This window comes from Lepisosteus platostomus, chromosome 14, assembly GCF_059453375.1.
Source record: "Lepisosteus platostomus isolate fLepPlt1 chromosome 14, fLepPlt1.hap1, whole genome shotgun sequence".
Classification (NCBI taxonomy): Eukaryota; Metazoa; Chordata; class Actinopteri; order Semionotiformes; family Lepisosteidae; genus Lepisosteus; species Lepisosteus platostomus.
The window spans coordinates 21,561,776-21,574,858 of NC_142624.1; the positions used below are offsets into that span (position 1 = coordinate 21,561,776).

A 13,083-nucleotide genomic window follows, 5' to 3' on the forward strand; every position below is an offset into this window, starting at 1 on the left:
CCAACACGACCTTGCGTTAGGCTACTACAAAACAGTATTGGATATAGACTGCATTCATGTGTGCATTACCAGCCATTTTTTTCTCAACCAGGAAAAAGCCAGACCACTCAATATACAAACCCAGCGCAGTCCTGCACTGCAGTTCAAATGGATCCATGTGGTCGAGTGCTTTATTAAGCCAATCGCCCAAAGCCCTTGTCTTCTCCCCTGAATTTGGCTTGTCATTACAAATTTGTCACAGCCAGTGACTGCTTATTTACATTATTTAAGACGAGATGCTATGTAATCCTTACGGCCAAAAGACAAATTTTTCCAAAACAGGCCTGACGTCAGTGGCCTAAAGCAACACTACATACAGTGCCCAGGTCGATACACGCACACATTAATGATAAAAGCAAGGGCTGCAATGCCCTTTTCAGTGCCTCCCCATCTACAAATGTGAATACTAATAAGAACAATTCATAAAAAGCTTAGACACATTTGATCCCAAACCTTATTAGATCCACTTAACTTTTTCATACTTATGAAACGTAGGTGTAACTAAAGCCATATCATGCTAATCAAGAATTCTAATGCTATCGTAAATACCACAGTAGTTGTTAAGGCTTTCATGTATTTTAGGAAAATATTTTAAAGTGGAACAGAAAGGATTCTGCAGTGTTCTGAAGAATAAAAAAGCCCAAATTCTAGGTAAACTAATGCAATATCCCAGCTCCAGTGGGCTCACTGTCAATATCAGCGATAGAAACCAGAACATTGCGCAAGGCACGTGGGAACTATACACTATTACATATAATTTTAGGTTTTAAAAAGCATTAAGATTAAAAAAAAATGGAAACAATGTGGATTTAGCAATTCTTTTGTAAATATAATTTTAACATTTATTCAAGTATATGTTAATAAGAAAACATATGTTAATGTGGTTTTAAGTTTTGGGTTATGACAAACATATTGCTTTTGAAAAAAAAACAAGAATTTGTGACATGGTTGGTAGAGTCCCCAAGTACCATCACTGTCATTCAGGTCTTTAACCTACTGAAAAGCATTAAATATGATATTTTCTATAACTGCCATATTTTAATGTCCAAAACTCAACTGAATCTCAGATTTTGAATGTTACTTTAAAAAATGCAATCTATTTGCTTAATATGATGACCTGTATATTCGACACAATATACTGAAGAAACAGCGAGGTAAGTTGGGGGCAGCACAGGGGTACAGTAGCGAGTATTGTTGCCCCACAGTGCTGGGGCCCTGGGTTCAAATCCAGACCTGGTCTGCTATCTGTGTGGAGTTTGTATATTCTCCCCGTGTTCACATGGGTTTTCTCCAGATGCTCCGGTTTCCTCCCACAGTCCAAAGACATACTGTTAGGTTAATTGGCTTATGGGAAAACTGGCCCTAATGCGTGTGTGCCTGTGTCTATGTTCTCTACAATGGACTGGCATCCCACCTTGAGCCTGTTGCTTGCCAGGATGTGCTCGGTCTCCCTCGCGTCTCTGTATTAGATAAAGCCATTAGAAAATAGCTGGATGGATGGAAATAACCAGTCCTTCCCTCAGAGTCACCATCAGGAAGTGCTGCATCCATACAGCAAATGTATGTCAAAGCTGTTTTCATTTTTCATTAGTCGTAATCTAGTACTTTATAGCAAGGAGGAAGTCTGTTTTTTAACAGACTTTTCACTAATTGCTCGAAGCAAGAATGCGTTTTCCCCCAGCATGTTGTCCAACTGTGGAATATCAGTGTAAATATAACAGTATAATTAAAAGCGTTATAATTCCTGTTGGTAAATCTGTAGTGCTGCTATTATGATTTTTGAAGTGTATTATATTTTGCAGTTTAACAAGCTATAACAATCCCATTTAGGGCTGTGAGAATATGGAACAAGCTACCCAGTCCTGTTGTGAAAATAACATGATAGCCTTGAATCAGTTAGGAACTACAAAACAGACTAGGCAGACTGAAGGGCCTCGTCTCATTTGTAGCTTCTCTTAGGTTATCTATTGATGATAAAAAAATATGTTTGACACCAACATGTCACACTTTGTCAAAACTTCAGCACAGCACAAAGGGTTTTCACTTAACCAGTTTTCATCTGGCATTTGACCACAGTTGCTTTTAGAATATGTTCTACAAAACATAGTTGCTTAGATTTAGTCACGAGTAGAACCTCAGGGGAGGTAATGCATTAATAATAACAGCAGCATGACAGCTTTCATACATTGTGTGACATTTTGCAATTTCATACAAAGCATTTGAAGAAACCCATCACTCTATTCATGCAGATTTGTTGAAAAGGACGTATACAGACCATGGATATTAATTGTTTTGGCGTCATTGTAATTGATCATTCACGTCAAACCATGACGTGACTGACTGCAGCAGGAGCACAAAACAGCCCAATGTAAACAGGTGATTAGGGAGATTTAACCTGTTGAATATCATGTCTAGTGAAAATTAAGAAACAAAACCATGGAAAGAGACCGATTTGTCCTACTGATCACGAGAACAATGCCTTTATGCCATACACAAGAAGTTAGACTAAGTAAGTCTTCAGCTGCAAGCCCTCCAAGGTGGTAATAGAAGCCGTCAAACAACCTAATGCTTAAAGCAGTGGTTCTCAAACTGTGGTACGCGTACCGGCAGTGGTACGTGGCGTGCCGCCAGGTGGTACGCCAAATGACCCTGGAATTGTGTTGTGTGCGCTGAAAAAATCGGGACGGGTTTTCATATTTTGTATTTTTATACGTGTCGAATACGCAGCCTACGTACTACGATACAGTGCGCGCTAATACTTCAGTGGACACAAGAGATACTCTGTAATTCTATACCACTCTATAGGAATGCGTGTTACGGATGCAAGTGACCAATTGTATTTAAAAAAGCTACTGTATCTCCAGCAAATAGGGAGAAAGGAGAATGTGCGTGATTTTGGAACAAAGCCAACGTTGTAAACACAGGAATGCATAGAAATGTGTGCTATGAACGCTGGTAATCTTGTGAGCACAGGAAAGCGTGAAAAATAACAGAAAAATATTTAAGAACTGTTCTAAGTTAATTTGAGAAAAATACACCGAGCGTCTCTGTGTTTCTCTCCCATGCGCATGAAATACTTGAAATAAACTGAAATAAAAACGGAAACGTGGAAAAATGCACGCTTGCGGATTGCTAAAGCAGGTAAGCCCCACACTATTATGTGTGGAGAAAAAGCTGCTAAACAGCTCGATTAGCTGCCCCCCCCCGAAAGACACAGTCATTCATAGAATTATTGAAATGAAGATTATATCAAAAGTACGCTGACAGTGCGCGTTAAGATGAGCAGATGTTTTTCAATGCAATTACATGAGTCTGTAGTCGATTTGGCCAATTTGCTCGTTTACGTTAGATACGAGTTTGAGGGTACGTCCCCTGAGGACTTTCTGTTCTGTGAGCCGCTACCAACAGGAACTACAGGAGAGCATATATTTCAGCTTCTGAATGAATTTATCGAAGAGAATGGCATCGACTGGATAAAATGTGTCGGAGTTTGTACAGACGGTGCTAGAGCAATGACAAGCCGACATAACGGTATAGTTGCACGAATTAGAGAGGTTGCTCCAGAAACTAATGGTTTCATTGCAACATCCACCGCTAGACCTTTGCCGTCAAGAAAATGCCTGACGATTTAAAATCTGTTAGACTGTTGTGAATTGTATCAAGGCTCGAAAAATTAATTCACATCTGCTTTGCTCAACTAAACAGGCTCACCCCTCTCACTGAAATGGTGCTTTTTTATTTTTGTGTGTTGTTTTTTTTCTGTAAAACACTTTGAGAAGCCACATTTTAATATATCAAACAAAGTTTATTATTATAATATTCATTATATGTATGTGTGAGTGTGTGTGCACATGCACTCATGTTGGTCATTGATAATTTCTGGGGTTCCTATGAGATGATGACGTGTAGGTGGTACTTGGATGCTTTGGTTGGATTAGGGGTGGTACTTGGTCCAAAAGGTTTGAGAACCACTGGCTTAAAGTATCCAAAAAGACAGCTTGGACAAATGCAATAACACTATTTTTTGCCATGATCCCACATTTGATACACGACCTCTATGTTGATTACACTCATTCTTGACAGCACATCTTATCTTTCTCATAATTGCACAATTAGTGCCCTATAAATGTTTATGCAGCGTGGGTGAGGTAAAAAAATGAAACACCATGAAAATAGTATATGAGAGACACCAAGTACTTTGAAATTAAGGGCTACCACACAGGTGTTACAGATGTATTAATAAAGCAAATAGCACTGTGGCATGCTTAGGGATTAGGGATGCTTAGAGACCTCAGTGATGCTGAAAGAGGGGTGATTATTGGGACATGTTCGGCAAGGGCTTTAGTGACCAACACAACTCAGTTTGCTGAGGTTTGACGAACAATAGTGCCTAAGGGGATCTCAGCATGGAACTGCAGGGAAAGATACCAGCAACAGGGCAACAGTGGTCAGAGGCACATACTGTACTCCTAGACTGTTATATCCCCAAACTGATTTGAAGTTGGAGACAAAGCTGCAGAGAAACTGTAAATCACGCGAGTGCAAATTTCAGCCTAGAGCACAAAAAAACAGTTTAATCAAAAATGAACCACGTACTGTAATAGGTTGCAGAGCGGGATACCAAAACCTGGCTACAGTGCAAAAACCTCTCCTCACACCTGGAAATACACATTCGCAGGTGGTGCAAACAGGACAGGCAGTGGAATACCAAGCAGCTGAGGAATGCAATATGGTCAGATGAATCATCTTTCACTACATTAGGCAAACGGACAAATTGTAAATGTAGCTCCAACACTTGGAACTCTACAGCCCTAAGTGCGTGGTTCCAACAGCTAAGGGTTCTGGTGGGTCCATAACATTGTGAACCGCATTTTCCTGGCAAGGTTTGAGGGCACTCATTCCCTTAGAAAGCAAGGTCAACAATAACCACTTCTTAGTGGTACAGAGTGATCTTCTTCCTCCCCTGCTGCAGCGTTTCTTTTGTGCCAGGAGGAGTGTCTTCCAGGAAAGACAATGCCCCCATCCAAAAAGCATGCGTGGTCACCCAATGGTGTGATGATCATAACACTGAAGTTATCCATATGTCATGGCCTTGTCAGTCACCTCACCAGAAAACATCATTTTCCACCTCCATCTACTAGAGGTGTGAGTTGATTACCTTTCTAGTGCAAAAATGGTGCCGCATTCCTCCTGCAGAGCTCCAGACTCTATACCACAGTTATACAGGCCATATATAGTGGCCCAAAGCCCTCTTAAGTGGCTTTACATTGGTGTTTCCATTTTCTGTCCACTACCACTATTTCCCTGAGCGTCACTAAAACACCCTGGACTGTTTTTATGCATCAATAAGCCACTTTCGCCAAAAAAAATCAAAGCTTTCAAACTTCTTGATGATGATAGAGTTTGACAAAATACAGATCACAATACATACAACCCCATTATTTCTTTTCGACTTAGAATGGCTCAGCAGAGTCAGCATACAGGCTTTTACAGCTTAGTCTGTAAGATTTATAGACGAGCTGTTAATATATTTACCGTGTTAAGATGACTTTTTTAAAATCTCAATCATTGAGTCCTTTGCTTTCATTTCATTACAGAAACTTCCATCCTTTCTCCCCTTCTTGTATATTATCATAAATGGCGATGCAAGGCAGTGCAGAAGGGCAACTGTTACACAACACTACAGTATATATTAGACTAACTCTGTTAAAGCACGGGTTATAAAGAGAAACACAGCTAATCAGTTGTGCATAATAAAGGAAAACATTTTAATACCTGCACCTTCAACATTATATTTTCCCTATTCAATTCTGAAAAGTTGTACTTCTATAATAAAATATTATTTCCTACCAAACTCCAATCTGATAAGCAGTTGTCTTTCTGTGACATTGCTTGCTCTTATTATCTATAATTTAATCCAAAAAAAGCATTGTCATCTGTGGTTCTATTTATTTTCTCCAGCTCAATCTGGCTCCATAAAAGGTTGCAAAGACAACTCTTAAAGGTCACCTCCTTATACATTTGTGTTACAATGTTGTTGGGAGAACTTGGCATCTGACTTATTTAAAAGACCTGTGGTCAGCAAAATAAAAAAAATAACTGTGATATCAGACAGTTTTTTTTTTAGTTACTTTGCAGACATTCACTTTCTAGAATACAATTTTGAACAATTTATAAATATGCACGCACCTGTTACAAACATTATACAAAAAAGTTGCACTGCACCTCTGATATACTGACGTCACAGACCTCAATCTTCAGCTCAGACAACCCTCAGAGGAAACTGCATACAAATGTGCGCATCTTTAATAAGGGATATAACCTGCAGGTCCTGTGTCCATCCAACTTCATCGCAGGGAGATGAATCAGCATTGACATGCCCTCAAGGGCAGGCAAAGGAAGTCTAGGCCAAAGTTAGCTGGAGTCTCTCAGACCCTACTGAGCCTTTGAGGTCTCAATTCAGACCCCCAAGCCAAACAGTCACCCAATTAATCAGCCACATCTTTTTCCCTGCAAGAAATACACATAAGTCCACTACTTAAATCAAAATGCACATTTTTCTGTAATATCATTGACCAATGATAATTGAACTCTTTCCTTAACTAATCTGAATAAAGCTAGCAATAACATATTGTATATCCGTTTTTTTGATGAAATTTTTAAAAAGTATACCCTTACATTGGAGTAGTTCAAGCCTTACAATCCCAGTTCTATTACAGATACCTGTATCTATGAAATCTTGTGACAGTCACAGGAAGCACCAAATATGTGACCAAAATGTGAAATAATAGCAGAAATATTTGGCTTGGAGATTACTGCAAGCTTTAACAGACTAACTGAACCAAAAGCAAAACAGCAGTCAAGATTCCAAAAATGATACCTTGTAGATCATATAGAGTGCCCTTATTTTAATTTCTAAATATTAATTTTACCCAACTATATTTCAGAGATACTTTTGCAGTGTACGACAAATCCAAAAAATGAAAGTCTGATTACTAAAGACACAACTGGACTAAATCATTGGTTTGTTCTGAAACAGTAATGGACAACATCCATACAGTAATTAAAGGATTCTTTCTGCCAAAAAACAAACGTAGAACTTAAAGGTTTAATTTAAATGTACTGTGAGTTTCTTTGCCCCAGTGAATAAGAGTACTCTCTTGTATTTAAAACTATGTTCTCCTTCTTTCATACTGCAAGCCGGTGTTTAACTCAAATCTGAATCTGGTCCTAATGTATAGTTTTAAATTTTGCCATATCATTGGACAAGGCCACTTAAAGGGAAACTGCAGTACATTTTTTTTATATTTCAGGATTTTAAAGAATCAGCATTGATGAGTGCATTTCAAAACACAATAAAAGTAAAATGTACATAGTACCTTGTAAAACCAACCAATTTACATAATAAAATAGCTGAAATGTCCAGGTGTGCTTAGCGCCATGTTCTGCGATTCAGAACGAGGCAACAAGGCATAAGACTTCCGGTGACATGATGCGGCCTTATTGCACTGTAAACAAGCAGGCTTGTGAATACAGGCGAAAGCAATTCGGGAAACTCTTGCTCTCGCCCATGGCAACATGGCGGCCATATAGTACTTTCACAAAGTTCACAATATTGTGCTTAACTCCAAATCTGTACAAATTTCATATACCATCAATTAATTTTATTTATCTTGTTTTAATAACCAGTCTGAGAAATTGGCACTTTTTACTAGAGTTTCAGATGGACTATATGGGATTACTAAGCATGAATGGTTGAGCATTGTCCCCCTAACACACATCAACAGTATTTATTGTTTGTCACATCAGATAAAAACCTATCCACCTTCATACTGAAGCTTACAGTTTCCTTTCACAAATCAAAACACGGACTTTCATAGAAGAAACATAGGTAAAAGTTTTATTCTGGTATATTCACAAACTACCACCAATCACACATTGATATACTGTAGCAATACTAATACATTTGACAACTATATTGTAATAATATACTTATGTTCTGGTATTACACACTTTTAAAGTGTTTAAAATGGTTTTAACTTTTTTCCTATGTAATTACATGTCAAATGCACCATCACCATAATTTTGAGTTAAAGAAACAAGAATCCAACACTCAATTAACCGAATAACCCCAAACAAGAATTCAAACCATTATGAAGAGCTCTTATAGGCGCTAAATGTTTTCCAGATGCATGCTACCATGCAAAAGGAATTAGGGAAAGGACTAGAAAAGGAGATTTGGCCTTTCTGCCCCATCAAAAACACAATAAGAACACAGCAATAAATTGTCCACAATTATTTTGTGCATCAACATCCTAAAAATGAAAAAAATATACAAGAAACATAGCTTACCCTTACAAAGTGACACTATTTTATTTGTAAACAAATTGGTGCCAGCATGTGAATTGGAAAGAGGTATAAGAAGATCTGAGTTCAAGCTGCCAACCAAAAACATCCAAATAAAACAAGCAATGGATTTTCTGCATTAAACATTCGTGGATTATTATTTCAGGACTAAAATCTCATCACCGGTCCTCTGGAGCAGCTGTGATGAGAGATGACAAAAATGTTAACACACCATTTTTCCTTTTACAGTTCTACAGAATTTGTGATTGATTTGCTGACGTTACAGGCGAGCTAGCTTCAGGATTCAAAGACATCAGAGTTGAAAACATAGAACACAGTATGATGCTGAATTTGTGAAATTACTAACCAGGAAGCCTTTTGCAGACTATTGCAACCACACAGCAAGTTTATCAATTAACTTTATTAAGGAACGGTAACTCACTCTATCACAAATTAAATAACTCCAAGATGCTGTACTCATCAGCACTGCCAAACTTAAAAGGACTGGAAATAAATGTTAATCAGTGCTAAAGCTACAGTACCTTTCTCCTAAATTCATTTTGAGACAATTTAACTGCAAATATATGATGATAATGCAAAATGCATGCAAGACCAACATGACAATAAACTTGAAGTTCTTTGTTGATCATCCATTAGAAACCACTCAGCTTTTAAAAGAAAACAATAGACTATTATTTCAATTAGGGCTTTACAAAAACAGGAAAAACTATCGCTGAATATACTTTTAGGTCTACCACAGATACATTGAAGGACTGCTGAAATGGTAACAGTATTACACCAATGTGGTTTAAATACTTAAATCTAGATTTTTATATTCACTTCTCAAGCCAAAATTAATTACATTTTCGCAGGCCAAAAAAAATAAATTTTCATACTTTTATTGTCACATTGGCCTTATGCAGGAAATGTGCTACTAATTTATATTAATGTCAAATGCCACAATGAATGCTAGACCAAGTAAGTTATTTTTATTTTTCCTTCCCTTGGGGTAGCAGACATATCTCAAAGAGTAAAATCTATCTCAAGCAAAATGCAGAAATGAGAAGCAAACTGAGTGGAAGCCGAGTTAGAGGTACCGCATTAAGATACAACCATCAATCTTTGAACAGTCACTTGAAGGTTAATATCTGGTCTTCACACACCTCAGCTGAGCACATGTACACACCAGCTCATTTGCTCAGGTGACTATTACTCCACTGCGACAGTAATAAACCGGACTGAACACCAAAAAAAAAATTACTTCATCTGGTTATGTCCTGGTTCTGCTTCTAGCAGGACAGTAGAGTTTGCAGTGGATTCGATTTCAGTTTTGTTTAATTCACAAAACCCAAATCTGTCAACAAGCTTTTTTTTCCTGCTGCTCTAAACGGGAGCTGAATGAAGTGCAGAATGACTGCAAAGGGAGCTGTATTTAAATATCTGTTAAATAACCCCCGCTGTGATTTTATAACACATACACATGAACTAAATATTGACTTCGAACATGCCCAGGGAACTGTATTTACTATTGTGACATTACCAGCTGCAGACCGAGGTCTGTATTGTTTACTAGAAATGCTTTAATGCTAAACACACAAACACTCTGTCACAAGCTTGTCCCTGCAATTTCAGCCCAACATTAAACGTAATGAAAAAATGATAAATCAATTATAGGTTAAATCACAAGCGTGCAACCGCCTACTTTTCACGAATTAACATTAATCTTATAAAAGAATTTCTACAGCAGTTAACGTCAAAATGTTCTCAGCTACAAAACCCAACTCACTGAGAAGTGTGGGGTTTTTAAGGTTTAGGCTAGACATAAAAATGCATGCGTCCAATAGAAACAGGATAAACGTGCAATCGAAATTCACCCCTGGAGCCGCTTCGACCAAAGAAGATAAGAGTTCAAACCAAACTGCAAAGGCATCACGATTTTTATCTGCACTGCACACTATCACTGAACACAATTCAAGCACAACATCGTGTTTATTAGTATTCTGTTTGTCGGCGCTAGTAGAATACAATAGCATTTCAAAACTTGAAATAAAAAGCTATAAAAATAGTACGGATCCCAAAAAGAACAACCCATTGATCTGTTGCTACGGTAGATGATAATATTCCGTTTTTGCTGTCAGTCACCCTCTCCGGAACGGCCACAATATGTTATTTTGATCTTTCCATAATAGTGATCTCTTTATAATATACAACATGAAACAATACCCAGGGCTTTGAAAATGGCAGGTAAAATAGCGAAACCAGGTGGATCTCAATCAGACATATTAGTGAAATGTATATAAAAAATAACCACGCTGGAAATTTAAATAGATTTAAGGCAGTGCATTCACAAAGGGTCTTTAATTATTACATTGCTGAATTTCATTTACAAAAAACAAGTCTGTACATGCAAATCTAAACCTGGACGTCCATACTTACCGTCTCTGATGATGTTTGAATGGAGATGGTGTTGATTTGTTTTTTTTAGTACCGTTCGTCCGCCATTAAATTTAAACGCACAGAACGCCGCCTGCCTACAATACTACTATCACCGCTGTCGATGTTATTACTGACTGCGCATGTAGTCGTAAATGAGCTGCTGCACGAACCGCATGCAGTCAACAGCTCCGAGTGAAGACCCTCGGATACTCTCACGGGGTCGCCCTTCGGGAGCGAGCACAGCGGGAGAAACCCTACGGTGATTGGCTGAAGGAGAGCTGTGGGCCCCACCTCCTCCAGTCATGACGAGCTCTGCACAGACCGAAGGAAATCGTGAGCGCGCATTAAGACGCTCACAGTGTTTCCCTGATAATCCACTGTACTCATTGGGTAGACGCAAATGCTGGGAGGAAACAGAGTGAAAAATTCATTGGTCAAATAAGCATTGACAGGTGAATGGTATTAAATGATTGGTCGGTTTTGTCAAGCGGCATATGTTTCATTTTGTAAAATATAAGGAAGTACATCAAAGCGAAGTGGAGTAGGATTTGCACAAGAGTAAGGAAACGTAAAATAAACAGTATGTACTTTTTACACCAAGCAATCTGCTTTACATTTTGAAGTTTTCATATGACAATTTATTTACATATACCATGCATTAGATACGCTGCTTGATTATAATAACTGTGATGAGCTATAATTGTAAATTAAATCTTTAATTCAATTTGGCATTTTCTTTTCCTGTATTACACACAGTTAATGTCTAAATTAACCTATCATAATCGCGCTCAATATCACACTTCCAACATTTCGTTTTCCAGCAGGTTAAACAGATGTATCGGGTCCTGAATATTTTCTAAATTCAAAAAGGATAATCAACCCAACCCACACCTGATGTGAATGTTTTTTTTAAAAAAAACTTTCCTATTCTTTCATATGCTTTATAATCTAAAGTTTCTTTTTTACAGTGATGATAAAAAGGAGGATGCCACCAAAAATGACGAGCACGTTTCAGGTTCGTTTCATGGGGGGGGATATGTGTATTTAGAAGATGCAAAGTGGAATATTTTTTAAAAAGCAATTAATCAAAGCTTTGACCCTGTCACCACTAATTAAATTAACTGGCTAATTAAGAAAGCCACATATTTAGAAATATAAGAGTGTAATTAGAAGACTTGTAAAGGGCGATTTTTTTTTTTTACCAAAGGAGAGACAATGCGTTTGTACTGGATTCTACACCAGACTATGGTATGTTATGTGCATAATAACAAAGTCGTAATTACAACTGGGTTTTCTCTACGATGCTATATGGGAGATAGCAACCGGTGGTTACAACGCCAGGCGGCCATTCAGCACATCTAAAATGTTTTTGGAAGTTTGTAGCTATTTCAAATTCCGCGGCCGGCGGAGGAATCCTACTCCGTTGGACCCCTTAACCCCAGCTGCTCCAGGGGCGCTTTATAAATGGCTGACCCTGCGCTCTGACCCCAAGTTTCTCTCTCGCTGCCTGTGTGACTCATGGAGAGCAAGCTGGGATATGCGAAAAGACAAATTCCTAATCCAGGAAATTGTATATGGCTAATAAAGTGATCTTGTGTTAATTGATCAAAGGTTTTCATCCAACTACTTCTTGAAAGATGCCGGCATATACTCCAAACAGGTCTAAATGGCATGCACCACACTCCTACAACCCTTTGCTTGGTTAGGAGGGTGACGCACAGCAGCCTTTTTGCACTAGCAGTCCTATTGTTATGATTTCAGATCCCAGAAGGGATGCTGCTGTTGCGCCCTTGAGCAAGATAGGTCACTCTGTTATTGTTGTAAATAATAACGTTCTTTGAATTTTGTCTTCAAATAACTTACTGGGCAAAAATAAAGAGATAATGCAACAAATCTGCTCGAGGAGTGAAAGTGGATGCTTTCCCAGAATGGAAATTTAGCCACACCACTACGAATATAATCTCTACCTCTATAATCATTGTCACTGCCTTGGCTTTACAGTTCTTATGTTAGTGCTCAGTGTCTTTTATAGCCATACTGAAGAACTTGATTAGAAATTCTGGCCCAGGGGACAGAGTGCCCCCTACTGGTTCCCTCCCAACTGCACCACTTACAGCAGAAACCAGGATTTCCTTAAAGTAGGGGTCTCCCACCTTGGTTCCTAAAGCCCCAGTCCTTAGTTTTATAGGTCATCTGTAAGGTAGTGATGAATCAAGGGAGAAATCTGTTCAATTAAGAGAATTATAGTCTTTGAGGGTGGAC

General features: G+C 38.3%; 1 protein-coding gene and 1 long non-coding RNA gene across 5 annotated transcripts in view; one reads left to right on the forward strand and one right to left on the reverse strand.

Annotated features, from left to right (window-relative positions):
• The window catches only part of LOC148648978 (double-stranded RNA-specific editase 1-like), a 171,891-nt gene extending 160,832 nt beyond the window's left edge, over nt 1-11,059 (reverse strand). For all 4 annotated transcript variants that reach the window (XM_088604990.1, XM_088604989.1, XM_088604988.1 and 1 more), the window contains exon 1: nt 10,822-11,059. The gene's annotated coding sequence lies outside the window, so the exon portion shown is untranslated. The remainder of the gene's footprint in view (nt 1-10,821) is intronic.
• Nucleotides 11,060-11,342: 283 nt separating this feature from the next.
• On the forward strand, nt 11,343-12,694 carry LOC148648979 (uncharacterized). Its single transcript, XR_015926459.1, has 3 exons — nt 11,343-11,379; nt 11,790-11,836; nt 12,583-12,694. It is a non-coding gene; the product is annotated as an uncharacterized LOC148648979 (long non-coding RNA).
• The last annotated feature ends 389 nt before the right edge of the window (nt 12,695-13,083 follow it).